Source organism: Macaca thibetana, chromosome 12, assembly GCF_024542745.1.
Source record: "Macaca thibetana thibetana isolate TM-01 chromosome 12, ASM2454274v1, whole genome shotgun sequence".
Taxonomy (NCBI): Eukaryota; Metazoa; Chordata; class Mammalia; order Primates; family Cercopithecidae; genus Macaca; species Macaca thibetana.
The window spans coordinates 51159386-51176863 of NC_065589.1; the positions used below are offsets into that span (position 1 = coordinate 51159386).

At 38.5% G+C, this 17478-nt stretch overlaps 1 long non-coding RNA gene across 2 annotated transcripts in view; it reads left to right on the forward strand.

The window, feature by feature from the left end:
• LOC126932023 (uncharacterized) overlaps positions 1 to 16303 on the forward strand; it is a 41169-nt gene extending 24866 nt beyond the window's left edge. For both annotated transcript variants that reach the window (XR_007718085.1, XR_007718084.1), the window contains one exon: positions 14803 to 16303. This is a non-coding gene — a long non-coding RNA (uncharacterized LOC126932023). The remainder of the gene's footprint in view (positions 1 to 14802) is intronic.
• The last annotated feature ends 1175 nt before the right edge of the window (positions 16304 to 17478 follow it).

Consider the following 17478-nt stretch of genomic DNA (forward strand, 5'->3'; position numbering starts at 1 on the left):
GATCCTCTTTTTGTCTGAAGCTCTTTCCCCCTAAAAACCCCTTCAGGCAGAACAGCTCTCTTCTACAGCTGCTCCCCATGCCTAACTGCCCTGTCCATTGGCCCTGGTTATTGCTTACTCAATCCTTAGGTTTCTGTTCAGTGTCACTTCTTCAGGGAAGCCTAGTGAGGTCATTCTTCTTTTGAATTTATACATATAGAAACATGCTTCATTTCTTTATAGCATTGTCTCACTTATTAATTAGGCCCTCTTTTTATGTCTATTTGATTAATATCTGCCTCTCCCACCACACTATAAGTAATATGAAAGCAAGGAATACGTGTATTATTTCTCACTACTGTATTCTCAGGACTTGAGTAATTGCTGATTTTCCCTTTTAGAGTTGGTTTAAGAAAAAAAATATCTTGGATGGAGTCTTCTTTAAATTCAGAAAAATTTGAATATACTATCATGCAGCCTTTCTTTTAATGATTCAAGGTCATTGTTATTTTTTAAATACTGTAATACAGCCAATTTCTTAGTCTTTTGAGTGTATAGGGATATCCACTACTATGTTAAATAACCTCAGACCAATTGTCCAGGAATAAAATGAGATAACTCTAAAGTTATCAAAGGAGAATTTTAGTTCTTTAATGCTCAGCAGAAGACAACTGACTGGTTCAATTACTACCTTCAAATATAGGAAATATTTAATAACAAAATATATATATATATATAGTAAAATATATATCTATAATATATAGCAAAATATTTTGGCATACAAAGTAAGATTGGAGAATAAAGAACATTCAAAAAAACCAATAATTATTATTGTTATTGTTACCATTATGGAGTACTTATCACCTTTCAGTAGTAAGCAAGAGCTTTAAATGCATTACCCCATTTAATCCTCATTGCAACCCCCTGAGGTAGCTAACTGGTAGTATAATATTTCCATTTTACCAATGAGGAAATTCAGGCAGGTTAAGAAAGTGGTTAAGAAGCCATAGGCCCAAGCGATTGAGTTGGCATTCTTCCCCCAGGCAGTCTGGCTCCAGAACCTGCTGGCTTAATCCCTTTCATGAAAATGCAGATAAACAATTCTTTTCAAGAATTGCTTCACCAAAAGTAGATAGTTTCACCAAAAATATATATATATATATACTTTTAAATTTGAGAGAACCTTCATCTGGACACAAGAAAAAACAATTTAGAAGAATTGAACATTGGAGTAAACTACTTTTAAAAATAAGTTATATGTCTGTTTTAATTAACTATGAAAAATAGAATGGACCAGGCATAGAGGCCAGAAGAGTCAGTCAATCATATCTTTAAAGATGAGGCAGGGACCCAGTGATCTTTTGACATCACCTCCAGGTCTCCAACCCTGAGACTGAGTTATCCTTTGTTTCTAACCTTTTCCCTGGGTGAAAGTTTGCCTAATGTAGTCAACTTTGTTTTATCCCAGGGTAGTTTATCCAGGACAAATCTGGCTTTATTGAGTTTGGTAGTCACTTTGCTTAATGACTTGCTGCGTTAACAACTTGGCATTCTTTTCACCCGCGATCAGCACCTACCCAGCTTAATTACTTGCTTTGTTGACATTATGCTGTCTTCAGGGAAACACTTTAAAATCCAAAAGTTAATGTCTTAGTCCTTGTGTGCTGCTATAACAGAATACCCGAGACTGGGTAATTTATAATAAGCAGAAATTAAATGACTCACAGTTCTGGAAGATGGGAAATCTGAGTTCAAGGGGCCAGCATCTGGCCAGGACCTTTTATTATATCATCCCATGGTGAAGGGCAAAGGGAGAATAAGAAAGAGACAGAAGGAGGCCAAACTTGTCCTTTTATAAGAAACCCATTCCTCTGATAATAAACCCACTCCTGTGATAATGGCATTAATGCACTCATGAGGACAGAGCCCTCATGGCCTTATCACCTCTCATTAGGCCTCACCACCCAACACAGTTGTATTGGGGATCAAGTTTTCAACTCGTGAACTTTAGGGGCACATTCAAATCATAGCACTTAACCACCTCCAGTTGTTGTTGTTGTTTTGTTTTGTTTTGTTTTGTTTTTGAGACAGAGTTTTGCTTTTGTTGCCCAGGCTGGAGTGCAATGGCATGATCTCAGCTCACTGCAACCTCCGCCTCCCAGGTTCAAGCAATTCTCCTGCCTCAGCCTCCTGAGTAGCTGGGATTACAGGCATGTGCCACCATGCCCAGCTAATTTTGTATTTTCAGTAGAGATGGGGTTTCTCCATGTTGGTCAGGCTGGTCTTGAACTCCTGACCTCAGGTGATCCACCCACCTTGGACTCCCAAAGTGCTAGGATTACAGACATGAGCCACCGCGTCTGGCCAACCACCTCTACTCTTAATACCATTCCATCCCTTCCTGACCCAAGTATAAGATCATAAATGATACTAAGGAGAAAGATATAGGAAAAAAAATTAAAGAAGTTAGCATGATTGTCATGAGCATTTTGATGAATTAAAAAAATATGAAAAAGATGAAAGAAGACACTATGGCTCAATAAATCAGAAAGGCAAGAGCCTATAAGAATAGTGTTAGTAAGACTAAACTATTGTTTAGAATTACCATGAGGCTTACTTAAAATACAATAAAGATGCTTTAAAGAAATGGATTATATTTTTAAACACAACAATAATCCAACTTTGGCCAAGCACGGTAGCTCACACCTGTAATCCCAGCACTTTGGGAAGCCGAGGCAGGTGGATCACTTGAGCGCAGGAGTTCAAAACCAGCCCAGGCAACACGGTGAAACCCCATCTCTACAAAAAGTCCAAAAATTAGTTGGGCATGGTGGCTTGTGCCTGTAGTCCTGGCTACTTGGGAAGCCGAAGCAGGAGGGTCACTTGAGCCTGGGAAGCAGAAGTTGCAGTGAGCAGGGATCATGCCACTGCACTCCAGCCTGGGCAGCAGAAGGAGACCCTGTCTCAAAAAAAGAAAAAAGAATCCAACTTTATGGGCTAATGGGGTGTGTGTGTGTGTGTGTGTGTGTGTGTGTGTGTGTGTGTTGGTAATAGTGTGTGTAGAGGAAAGTATGCTAGAATTGGGGTCCCTCCATCTCTTCCCTGGACTTTCCAAGGAGCTACTGCTGACTCCCGCCCTGCTCCAGGGAGGCCTTTACACTCTAATCTCTATGCAGGGGCCATTGTCCTCACCATGTAGTGGGCTGCAGGCCTTAGATGACTCATACTTGCTTTTGGAGAATACTTGTTCAAAGGCCTTAAAACCTTAAAATCTGCGTACTCAACCTCACCAAATGCCATTATGTCTCCCTGTCTTATCGTAAAAAAACTTCCCCTGTTCCTCCCTCTGCTGGATCATTAGAAGAAGATGGGGAATAGAGGAGGAATTGTATATCTATTTAGACTCTAGACAAGTTATCTGCAGGAATGCCTTTGGTTTAGATAACTATAAAAAACTCCTCCAGTAAGGAGTTTAATCTGTTTTGTGGAATTTGAGACCAAAATGTCAGAAACACTTCCATACATCAGACTATCCATGGGCTTCTATAATGTTTTCATAAAAGAGAGCACTTGATATATACAACCAGTTAGCAATTTTGATAGGACAATGCCAGTGGCCCAAAATGACCAGTGATTCTACCATATGTTAAGATGCATGTGAATATGATTGACATTATCATTCTCAAAATACACTAAACCCCCAGTTTTATAAGGCTTAATCGCCTTTGGAATTCTTAGTTCAATGTCTGTTTTATCCCCAAGTTCACTGCAGGCTTTATCCATTCAACAAGATGAATAGTGTCCTGAGAACAACAGCATGCAATACCCTGCTCCTCCCACTTTACACCTGTAATCCTTCCTCAGACTATAATCTTGTTTGAGGTCAAGGGGGTTTTGACTCTCTTTTCACTATTGTGTTTCCAGTATTTCACAGAATCCTTGTCACAAAGTAAATGCTCAATAAATAGGTAGATAAATAAAATAATACATTAATGACTTAGGAAGGAGTGTTGTCTTATCTTTCTCAGGATCCTAAGAACATCATTTAAGCCTTTTGCTCCCAAATCTGTCTGTACTTCAGGATCACCTAGGGAGCTTTTTAAAAAACAGAACTTAGAGCCAGGCATAGTGGCTCACATCTGTAGTCCCAGCTACTTGGGAGGCTGAGGCAGGAGGATAGCTTGAGCAAAGGGAGTTTGAGGCTGTAGTGCACCATGGTTTCACCTGTAAATATCCAATGCACTCCAGCCCAGGCAACATAATCAGACCCGATCTCTAAAAATAGTTCAAAAACTAAAACAAAACCCAGGTTTAGTCCTCACCTTCAAACACTGCAAGTAGTAGTTTACAAAGCTCTTTCAAGTAGTGCGATGTGTTGTTAAATTTGAGAGGCAACAATTTAATCTATCTGGCCTCAGTTTTCTCATCTGGAAAACAGTTGATCTACCCTCTCACAGAATGTCATTAAAATCAAATGCAATAAAATGTAAAGTACTCTGGCAAAGAAGAGACCGTGTATGACTGTGCAAGGTAGGACAAGAATGGACAGCGACCAAATAAATAGCCTACCAGAGAGAAAAAACACACAATTTCACAACCCAAGTGCTTCTCTGTGGCACATACATAACTCAACAAATTCTAAGATTTGAATAGGATCTGAATGTTTTCTGAACAAATCAACTCCTCACCTCTTTGTCTATGAATCTCCCATGTGTATCTTCTGTTTAACTTGGAAACAAAGCACCTATTTTTTTAAAAAAAAAGTATGGGGAAGTTATTGGAAAGACTGGCTTGTTTTGGGAAAGACCATTCATTCATTCCTCATTTTATTTCTTTGTTGCTCAACATTCATAACTAGTCATTTCAACCTCATGCTTAATCTCCAAACTTGCATCAACATAAGTGCTGGAGACATGATCGTGCTCTGACTGGATTCCCTGGATCCCCTTTATTGTTTCTGTCTGCTTATCTCCGAATCTCCCAGCTTCCGCACACTCAACTCTTAACCTAATTCACCAGACCGCTTCTTCAGAGATCTACCCTCGGGCTACAGGACACCATTAGACAGGATGCACTGAGGGCCAGAAGTGGGGTGGGGTGGAGTTGATGTCCCACCCCTCACCCCAGGGCAGCAAGTAGTGAACCCCAGAATTATAGAGGAGTAGGAACACCCAGATTATTTGCCTTGATGCAGAATAAACCATACAGTGTCAATTACACTCCAGAACTCCTGTGGATTTAGACTGAGAATGAAACTTCACCTGCAATTGGACCCTTGCTTGGCTTCTTCCTCCTCCTATTCTACTTCCCCAACTCCCTTATTGGTTTCTCACTTAAGAACTTCCTTAACAGTTATTTGCTCACAAATCTTCATCTCAAGATCTTCCCCATAACTTCTTCATCCTGCTCAACCCCAGATATTATATATTTTTTAAAACTTCATTTACAGTTGTTTGATTACCGAGATGGAGTGTGTACCTATGTGTCCATAATAGTTAAGTCAGTTGATTTCTTCTTTAGTGATCACACATCCTTGGCTCATCTTGTTAATTCAGATTAGGTATTTTTGTGTGTAATTTACGTACAGGAAAGTAAACCTATTTTAATTATATAGCTCAACACATTTTTACACATGTACACACCCATGTAACCAACACCCAGATCAAGATATAGAATATTTCCAGCACACTAAGGCTCCCCAGTCTTCTTCCAGTTAGCAGTAACCACCCCCAAGTAATTACTATTCTAATTTCTATTGGTATAGATAAATTTAGCCTGTTTTATAGGCTTATAAATGAAAACATCTTGTACATACTCTTTTGTGTCAAGCTTCTCTCATTCAACATTATGTTTGGGAAATTCATCCAGGTTGCAGTATAGTTCATTCTTTTTCATTTCTGTGTGGTTTTCCATTGTATAAGTACACCACAATTTATTTACCCATTTTACTGTTGATGGAAATGTGGGTTTTTTGCAATATAGAGCTTTTATAAAGAAGGCAGCTATGAACATTTTTTACAAGTCTTTAGGCAGATGTAAGTAGTCATTTCTGGATGTGTACTTAGAACTGATGTTGCTGGGTCATAGATTATAGATTGTTTGGTTTGATTGGTGGTACAGCAAACATAGTAACTGTCATATTTGTATAAATTTCTGTCCAATTGACTGCTTGTCTTTTTAATAATAGAAATCTTCTTTTTCCCCAAGTTTCATTGCAGTATAATTTTCACATATAAAATTCACCCTTTATAAATGTAAAGTTTACAGAAATACCACATGACCCAGCAATCCCATTACTGGGTATATACCCACAGGAGTATAAATCATTCTACTATAAAGACACATGCACACGTATGTTTATTGCAGCACTATTCACAATAGCAAAGACTTCAACCAACCCAAATGCCCATCAATGATAGACTGGATAAAGAAAATGTGGCACATATACACCATGGAATACTATGCAGCCACAAAAAAGGATGAGTTCATGTCCTTTGCAGGGACATGGATGAAGCTGGAAACCATCATTCCCAGCAAACTAACCCAGGCACAAAAAGCCAAACACTGCATGTTCTGACTCATAAGTGGGAGTTGGACAATGAGAACACATGGACACAGGGAGGGGAACATCACACACCAGGGCCTGTCAAGTGTTGGGGGAGAAGGGGAGGGATAGCATTGGGAGAACTACCTAAGGTAAATGACTGGTTGATGGCACATGTATACCTATGTAACAAACCTGCACATTCTGCACATGTATCCCAGAACTGAAAGTATAATGAAAAAAAAAATTGACTAGGATTATAGTCATTTAACCGCCACCAAATCAAGGTAAAGAACATTGCCATTACCCTGGCTGGGAGTGGTCACACCTGTAATCCCAGCGACTCACACCTGTAATCCCAGCCCTTTGGGAGGCTGAGGCAGGAGGACCATTTAAGGTCAGGAGTTCAAGACCAGCCTGGCCAACATGGTGAAACCTCATCTCTACTAAAAATACAAAAAAATTAGCCCGGCATGGTAGCACATGCCTATAGTCCCAGCTACTCAGGAAGCTGAGGAGAATCACTTGAACCCAGGAGGCGAAGGTTGCAGTGAGCCAAGATCATGCCACTGCACTCTAGCCTTGGCAACAGAGCGAGACTCCATCTCAAAAAAAAATTAAACAAAACAAAACAAAACTTTACCTGTTTATTCTTTAAGATTAACTCTAGAATTATTCCAGAAAGTGTCATAAAAATGACCATTGCCTTCTCTGAAAACACAGATATGTAATAAATCACAAGTCCTAGCTCTTGAGTTGGACAGGTCAACCTAGGAATCTCAGTCGCTTACTTGCTGGATAACGTTAGACAAGCCGCTATCCTCTCTGATAATCAGTTTCCTCTCCTGTAACATGATTATAATAATGGCGCCTGCGTCATGGGGTTGTTATAAGAAATGGTGAACATAACTAATATAAACGAGGGCTTGCCATTTCCCCAGCACTGTACTAAACACTTTATAGTGACGTATTTAAATCTCACCACAATCCTGTGAAGTATGTATTTTCCCTGTCCTGGTTTTATAGATGCAGAAATTGGAGCACAGGGAAGTTAAGTAAATTGCCTAAGGCCTGAGTCGGGCTCACGAGCAGTGTGCCAGCTACTACAGGGCTTCTCTGCTTCACAGATAAGGAGGTGACACAGGGGAGCATGGAGCACAGAGCCCAGCATGAAGAATACAGAAAGGCTAACTTTTATTGTCATCGTTCATCTTCTTTATATTCTCAATAAAGCTGTATAATTGTCTTCATTTAGGTCATGCACATTTCTTGTTAAGGCTGGTCATAAATATTTCATGCCCTTTTGTACTATTGTGCATGGGGTGTCTCTTTTTCCTATTATGTTTTTTCATTGGTTTTTTGGGGGATGCAGCAAAAGCTATTGACTTGTTTACATTGAGTAGCTAAAAGAAAACGTTAGCGGCACATTAGTACCATTTAAAATTCCGCGCCAAACAGCAGTTTTAATTATGTATGTTCTTTTAACATCAAATGAAGTTAGTAGATAGATAATGAGAAAAAAATGGAGGTTAGAAATAACGTTTTAGATTTTTTCACCCTTGGTCAAAGAGGAATAAAGAGAGAAAAGAGTAGAAAAAATGAATACACTCATCTGAGAATAGTACCCAAAAAGCCATAGCATATTACACCTCCCCGCAGAAAAAATTTTTGCTCAATTTTCTTTTTTATGTGATATCTTAAAATAATATTTACAGTTTAAATCAACTAAATAAAAATTTTAAGGTCTTCTCACCACTGGAAGAATTGTGAGATAAGCAAATATTTCTTCCCGTTTAGATGTTCATGTTTTATTATTCTTGTTAATCTAACCGAGAGAAAATAACTATTTCTTGTGAAAACATGATCTCCCTTAAATAGCCAAATTTTGTACTTATCAAGGGAAAAAAATGACAATATATTCAAAGGTTTTGACCTTTGTATAGTAGATATATTTGAAAGTGAATATGTCAACACTCTTAAGAACATTTTAGTGCCAGCCAAGATATGACTGTGTCAAAGTAACATAATGACTGATCTGCTATCAGTCGTGACCTAATGGAAAAAGATGCTTCATTCAAAGTTTAAAAGTAGAATAACTTGAGGAGCGTTAATCAAAGTACTGTTTATAAAAGGTTCGGAAGTATAGAACTACAATGGACGGTGCAGCACAGTGGGACCAGTGTCAATGAAACTGTTGCTGTACCAGACCAAAAGGCAGGGGTGGAGGAGCAGTGGAAGGCCTTCAGACAAAGCCATGTTATGAAGATCCCAAAGGACAATCAGATCCAAATCCAACATGTGAAGCCTAATGTGCACTCAAAGGAGGCCCACTTACAGCACAAGAAAGGATGGTCTTTCCTTAGAGTCACTCCATCCATGGCTCTTGACATTTACTTTTATTAAACAGAAGAAAACTAGTTAATGTATTAATTAAGACTTTGGGTTTGCAAATGACAAACACCTAAGTAAAACTTGTTTAAAGAAAGAAAGAAAATGTATATGATCACTACTCGGAAATTCAGGAGTACAGCTGGCTTCATATGTTGCTGGATTCAGAAGCTCAAACAATTTTAAGTGGAGAATACTTATTCCCCGTTTTCTTTCTCAGGGTGAGCAAGCATGAACAGAACCCTCACACCTTCTGTCAGTGTGCTCATTTATTTCTACCTTCGGGAAAGTAGAAATCTAAGATCTAGCAGAAACTCACCTCACCAAACTGTGAGCCATGACTTGGGAGAGAGTTATCCAACTGGGGATTTGGGAAAGAAATGGGCATCTGGGCATGGTTCAGCTCTTCCAGTGCCCTTCATTCTCTCTGATTAGTTTGTCTGTCTTGTCATCTGCCTTCCTTGTGCTAAGCAGTCCACAGTGGAGGACAAGGTCCAAAGATTCCAGCCATGCCAGTGGCCTGTTGCATTAAGGAGAACTAAGTAGAAGCATGAACTAAGATAAACTAAGGAGCAGAGTGTTAGAGAATTCTTTTGGGCTGCAATCCAAAGCCATGAGCTCAATCAGCTTCTTAATCATAAAACTATTTCTTTTCCAATTACCTAGCCTGCATTTATCTCTAAATTTGTTCTGAATTTAGGTAAAATAAGGTATTGTATTTGGACCCCTAAAAATCCCATCAATAGTGTAATCAGAATACTTTTTTACTCTTTCCACCTGTCAAATGTTTTCCTCTCTAAGCTTCATTCCCAAGCAGATTCTCCTCATTTGGGGGTAAAGATGGCAAAAGGAAGTTGTTTACACTGATCTTGAAGCTCACAATTTCTATAAAAAGAGAGTGATGCATAGTAACTCTAGCGAATATCATGGGGAAAATTTTGTATTGGTTCAGCTTGGGTGACATGTCTATCCTTGGACAAGCGTGAAGTACACTGATTGGTCATGTATGGATGACTTGGGTACTCTAGTTTCTGGAGAATGAGTCAGCCTCACCTGAGACATAGGGGGTTAGAGTGAGGAAAGGGACCACACTTAATGTGCAGATTGAGCACACAGTAATTGGCTTAGTCTCAGTAGATTGCTAAGGGAGTTGAAATGCTTTAATTTTGTTTTCTTCATATCAGTGATTATCAACACACTGGAATCATGTGAGAACACACTACCCCAGACCAATTAAATCAGGAAAGCTCTTGGGGATCAGCAGTTTTACAGTCCTAAGGTGTTGCTGATGTACATGCAAGGTTGGCAAACATTATCTTAAGTAGCACCATATTAATTAGTCTGGGGCCAATTAAGGATAACATTGATCATCTTCCATCACTAGCTTTAACCTGTTATTCAAAGAAGGAAGTCTGATGGTAGAGGGAGACTCTGAGAAGATGGAAGTAACAGTAACATAGCTTTTGAATCTTTCTGTATTTTACATAAAAACATACAGAACAATGAAATAGTAAACCCAAATTCCCATGAACAACATATGCAACCAAACTGGCTATAAGATAGCCCCCCAAACCACTAAATAAAAGCAGGTAGGGGCAAACCACAGACAGTGTCCATCAGGTGAATGAAGAGGGAAGTAACTAGGTGTCTGAAAGATGTGAGACAAAGTGACCCACAAAAGAGCAGACCTGAGAACAGCAACTCCCTTGCAGGATGGGGCCCACCCAGAGGAGTAACTGCAGGAAGTGGAATCAAATTGAGCAGAGAGGGCCAATAAAAAAACAAGGAAAGAGGTCACACAAAAGTGGGGGAGGGAACAGAGCAATGAATTCACAAAATAGTCAACTTCAAAATATAGAATATAAAACACTAAACTTTTAAAACTGATTACCTCTGGCAATAAAATTTCTGAAATATTTCATTTTAAATTTATACACTTCTTGTGATTTAATACTTTTTTCCCAGCAAGCTTGTATTGCTGTAACACTGGGCATGTGTTTGTAACATCTAACATATGCATGTTATATATGTAACATACATATATTACAAAAGACATATATACACACACACACACAAAATAGTAAGACATAGTATTCAAAAACATGGTTATGAGCTACCTTATATATGCAGAAGGCAGTGCAGGTTGGACCCATTTGGAGGTCATCAAAATCAAACCCTGTATATCTTGTGAACCCAAACCAGCTATTGAAGAAGAAAAAAGAAACTTTCAAGAAAGATTGTATGAAAAACAGAAACTGCTGGTGTCTTAACCCTCACAGAATTGTCCAGACATTGTGAAGGCAATAAATAGTAATTATGTGAGTGAATGAATGAATGAATGAATGAATATAGAATGTCAAAAAAGTTTAAGTCTGTTTTCAAAAAAATCAACCTGAAAAATCAAGTAAGCATCAGAAGAATTTAAAAAAAACATTAATTTTTTTTTTTTTAGAATTTAGAATGGGAGAACACTATAGTGTTGAAGTAACTCATTATAATAGAGTTGCCTGAATAAGTAACTCTAAAATTGGGTCATGATCTTTTCACTTCTGTTGACAAACATGTGAGACACTCGATGAACATACATAATTTCTCACCATCCTCTATGCATGATTCCAGTTTTCTCTCTTCCTGAAAACAACATATCAGAATGCAGATGAGAGAATCTTCAGTCTCTTCTATTTAAAAAAAAATGAAAGAAAATCTGGAAAAAATTCAGTACAACTATTATCAGTAAATATGTAGTTGTGCCATAGGAATGAACTTATGTTTGCCTGGTGACCCAGCATGTCCTCATTCTGTGTCCTCAGACAAATTACTCTGCATCTCTAAGCCTCATTTTTTTCCATAGAGTTAATAATTGTACCCACGCTATTGTGGCAATAAAATGAAATAATGAATGTGGAGTGTTTAGGAGAATGCCGACAAAATGTTGTCTAACAACAACAATAGTAATTTACCAGTAAGATAATCCTAGCATGTATGGCATTATCCTAGCATGAAGAAAACAAAAATGCCATTGAAAACCACTAAATTCAATAGCCTTAAGTTTCATTCTTAGTAAAATTATTTAATTCTCTTTATGTTTCCCTCATGTAGTACTCAGGTTAATAGATCACTTAATCATTTTTTAAAATTCTGAGTACCTACCATGTGTAAGATACATATGCATTTGTTGGTAATTAGAAACTGTATTGGGCTTTTCCTTTTATTTAGCTGTTATTTGCATATTAAAGTTTCAGGGTACTTCTCAAATGAAGGGTGATTTTAAAACCAAAGTAACACTCTGTTGGGTGGCGCCTGTCCAGATAGCTCATCTTCCGCATATGAGCCTTGGAAGATTCTGGCCAGACCTCTGATGGGCTGGGCAGAAGGAGCTATCCTAACCCTTGGGGCAGAGCTGTGTGGGACCACAGATTCACCAGCTGATTGCGGAAAGCCCTTGTTTTTTGAGTTGTCCATGCCCCGTGGACTTGGTAAGCAAGTCACCCTGCGCTTTAGTCCATGGTGTCACCAGAGTACAGCAGCAGCTACCTGGTTCCTGGTGCATGGTTGCAAATAACTTGGCTTCAGTGATTTCTCATGGAGGTGACTAAATCAATTGGTAGGCTTAGTGTTTGTGTAGACAAAGACTTAGAACCTGTTTTGCGTGGTGCAATTTTAGTTTCTGTGATCTTTCCAGTCATTTTCATCTACAAGCTGTTGGCCCTGAGAATTATTTACATTTTAATTAGGAGTGCTCAACCCCCTCTATGAGTAGAGTCAAGCAGCTTATTTACTTCCTACTGGCAGGCTTCTGAGGAAACAGCTTAGGCAGGCTTGCTGAGCCGTTGAGCCAAAATAAAGTCACTTGCAGAAGAGCAACACCATGTCCTCACTTCTTAGCTTTGCTTCTCTGCTGGGGCTTCTCATGGGGACCAAAACTGAAATGAGCTGTTCTGTGCAGCAATCAAACTACTGCCTGGTTTTTTTTTTTCTTCCCTTTTCTCTGGATGAAGCAAACTTTTTAATAGGTTTCATTTGCATATATAATTAGCACTCATTTTTTTTAGCATAGCCAGGGAGTGAGTTTGTTCTCTGTGTGCCTTTTCAGATAAGCTTATCCTTTTAATCATGTAAGCTTTTCCTTGTTTACAAAGAAATATTTTTAAATACTATTCAGCTTCACCCCCTTCTGAAACAGAGTACTTTAAACAGAAAACAAACTTCCTTTGATGACAGACACATGACTGTCATTATGGGTTAGTCACTGAACTATGCTCTCATACCCACAAGAGCTACAGAGATGGGAGAACTTGTTTGCCCCAGCATTAAATAACTCCACAATGCTGCCTCTTGAGTTCTTGTTTCTGCCTTTGTTTCTCTCCCTTCTCTGTCCAGCTGCCTGTCTCTAACTTTCTCTATTTCTAACTTGCTATTTCTAATCTGCCAGGAGCTAGGAAATCAGATAAGCCTGCTTCCTCGAACTGAGAAATCAGATAAGCCTGTTTCCTAGAACTAAATGTCTGACATAATGTTCTGTGAGAGAAGTGCATGAACTTCCATGCATACTTGGCTATTGTTTAGGATGCTTTTGGTTGCAAATAATTGAAAACACTGATTCATCATGGCTTAAATAACAAAGGAATTTATTGCCTCCCAGAACAAGAAGACTCCAAGTAGGATACAGTCCAGGAAGGGTACCACAGGCTACATTTTACTCCTGGGGGATTCGACCAGCTCTGTCTTCTCCCACTGTTGGCTTTGTCTTCCAGCTGGTGGCAATAGGGCTGCTGTGGTTCCAGGGCCACATCTAGATGCACCCATGTTCCCAAAAAGGAGAGAGAACATCAACTTCTGTGTCTCTTTTAGGAGAAGGAAACCTTTTCCAGAGGCTTGCCAGCTGACTTCTCCCAAAGGGACCAGAATTGCCCTTTCCTAAGTCCATCACTGACTAAGGAATAGAATTCTTAAAGTTGACCTTGGCTAACTAGTATCCATCCTGGAACAAATTGAAACTCTCTTGGGAAAAAGAAGAGGAAAAGTGGACATTGGGAAGAAACCAACGTATGTGCAAGAAATGAGAATTATTTGTCTACTTATGATTTTATAACTGTGTCTACAATGAGTTAAGACTTGGAACAGATCAACTTTTAGAAAAGTGAAGTATTATTTTAAAATCAAATGAAATGGTAACCAGAGACATTTAGTGAAAAACTAGCTTTGACATGAACCTATAAATGGAGACAAAGTTTGGTGTTGCTTTCATGTGAATATTACAGCACTTGAATGATTCAACCTAGAGTTCATAGTTCATTACAAGGAAATGTGCAAAGAAAGGGGCTGTTGAGAGGAAAGTGACACAGGTAACCGGGATTTCTTATGAAAGCCAGATACCCTTCAAATGTCTAAAGGCAAATATATTAAGTGACAGGAATGTCCCAAGAACAAATATTTTCTTCTTGGAGCATATTAGAAAGATCTTAAGAGCTAGACCACTCTCTAGGGATAAGCAGCCATGGATATATTAGGCAAATTTGTTTGAACTTTGCTTCTTTCTTACAGCTCTGGAAAAACTTCTCGCTATATAGGGACCTCAAATTACCATCTCTTCAATTAACATAGGAATATAGATTAAATATTCTTCTGGATCCACTAATAAGCCCTCTCATTTTACAGAGTTTAACTTTGCAGGAAGATATCACTACTCCTTTGATGTGGTCCCTGACTCACCTCCCCAGCTCCAAGCTTGATTTCACATTCCATCTCTATGCTCCCCTAGCACTCAGTGCCTACTTCCAACAACAAACTTACCACACTGGATTGCAATCTTTGATTATTGTTTGTCTTGTCCCCTAAATTCCAAGGATCTTGACAAAGGAACTAGGTTCTATTTATTTTTGTATCCACAGGGTCCTGGTACTTAAGGAATACCTTTCAGAAGGATGGATGAATATGAAGAAACTAAGGAGCAAAGGAATCAAAGATTTCTTCCAGTCCACTCGGGAAGTTAGCTGCATAGTTAGAAATAGAACTCTAAACTCCTGGCCTGTTTTCCAAACCACAGATATGCTTGGTTTATGCAGGTAAGGTTTTAGTTTGGGGTGTTGTTGTTAAACAAATGCTCTAAAACTATGCTAGGGGCAGGCAAAGTTTGCAGGTATTAGAGACCAAATGACCCTGAAACCATAGCATCAGTATGTGCAATGTTTTAGGAATGTCAATGTGGCTCAAAAAGAGTTTCTGTGAAAAATATGGACTCTCAACTCTCCTCTCCAAGGCATCTTTAGTTTCTAACCAGTTAGGAGACTGAGCCCCAAGCCTGTCTCTTACCCATTCCATCCCAATATACACGAAAGGCTACATGCTATGAATATGGTGATAACATCTGCCAGAAACCTCCATCATTCATTTTATCCTTGTGACTTCTCTGGTAACTCAGCATCTTAAAGGATGAAATTTTATTTTTATTGCAAAGTTTCAGAGTCACTTCAGGCTTCTGTGAGATCATAGCATGCTTTTCTCATGGACTAGGACCAGGCAGACAGTCTCACTGAGTCACAGTCAGAGCAGGGACTCCCTCCATCCCCAGGCCAGCCTTATTATGTACAAATGTGCTACCTTGTCACCTAAAGTATAAATAAAGAAAGGTTTATTCTTGTTCCAGTTTCAATTTGACCAAGCTTCCACCAGAGCCATACACCTGTTACTGCATTTGTTTAGTTTGCTGTATAACTTTCTGCAGAATATAACCCTTGCTCATTCCTCATATTGTACAATGCACATATTCCAGAAAGTAGACTGGCCCCAGGATTGATGAAAGCCTTCTTTTTGCTTCACATCTCAGGACTTTTGTGAATTATCAGCACATTAAGTCCTGACTGGAAATGTCAAAATGTTTCAAATTTCATAAACTACAGCAGATAATTTGGCTGAAAACAATTTGGCTAAATGAAAAAGATAATTTGACCGAATAAAAAGTACTTATAGTTTACTTTAAACTTTATTGTAAAAACTTTTATTTTAAAAGTAACTTTGTCAACAGAACAGTTGATACAAATAATACTTATTGAAAATGGGTGAATACAATCACTGGTTTTTCAGTGTTGGTAATTTTAGTGTGTATGTATCACAAGGTAGTGAGGCAGTTCTCTGTGCGTCATCAGCATTTTTGTCTGATTGTCACAATTGGTTCCTTTTTTGCCAATTATTTATGTTATTTGCTTCTTACAATACTGAGAAGTTGGAAAAGAGAATTGTTCAACAACAATATATATTTGAAACAACCTAAATAACCAATAAAATTGGACTTGCTAAAACAACCTAAAGAGCAAGTAATGGGAAATCTATTAAAACTGGGAATTATATATTTTGTTCCATGCTTTATTTTATTATTTCAGTGCTTTGTTAATTTTCCCCTGGTATAAAAGCAATGTTACTCAACTAAAAAAATAGAAAATACAGATATGCAAAAAAAAAAAAAAAAAGGACATTATAAATCACCTACCTGGTTGAAACTTTGAGTGATTTCCTGTCAGGTAGTTTTTAACGTGCCTACACACATACACATACATACACATTTATAAACACACACACACACACACACACACACACACACACCCCTGACCCCCTGCAAAATAGGATCATGCCATAACAATGCTTCATAACTTTCAATATAAACCACATATAAGCAAGCTTTAAACTGTTGGACTTTTTGATAATTTCGACTAATATTCCATTGGCCAGAAGCAAATTAAGGGTTATTATAATTATAAATAGAAAAATCTGATATGTGGACAAAATGCTTAAAGCCACATAAAAGGTTGTGACTCAATCCCATGATTAATACTAATTACTAATATATTTTAAATCCAGTTTCCATAAATTAAGACTTTTAACCATATTGTCCTATTGGCTACTTTTCTTTGGAACATATTGTTTGCTTCCTATTTGCTTGTGATCAAATCAGTTTTGAGCAAATTATTGGGACATGAAGGGTCAGTTCAGTGTTAAGCTAGGTCATCCTTCCAATATCACCCTACCTGAGATAACCTTATTGGTCATTTCCATCCCATTTGTTTTGATGCACACAACATCTGAGTGTTCAAAATAGTGTTCACTATGAGACTTGTTTCAAAAAGAATTTTAGGTGATTTTCACAAGCATATTCAACAGAACAATATTAAAAATTTAAAAAAAAACTGGGTGAAGGGTACACAGGAACTCTCTGTTGTATGTTTGCACTTTTGGATAAGTCAAAAATTAATTCAAAATAAAAAGCTTTTTAAAAAAAATAGCCTGAAGGCTGGATGCAGTGGCTCACACCTGTAATCCCAGCACTTTGGGAGGCCAAGGCGGGCAGATCACCTGAGGTCAGGAGTTCAAGACCAGCCTGGCCAACATGATGAAACTCTGTCTCTACTAAAAATACAAAAATTAGCTGGGCATGGTGGCGGGCACCTATAGTCCCAGCTACTTGGAAGACTGAGGCAGGAGAATCGCTTGAACATAGGAGGCAGAGGTTGCAGTGAGCCGAGATCGTGCCACTGCACTCTAGCCCAGGCAACAGAGCAAGACTCCATCTCAGA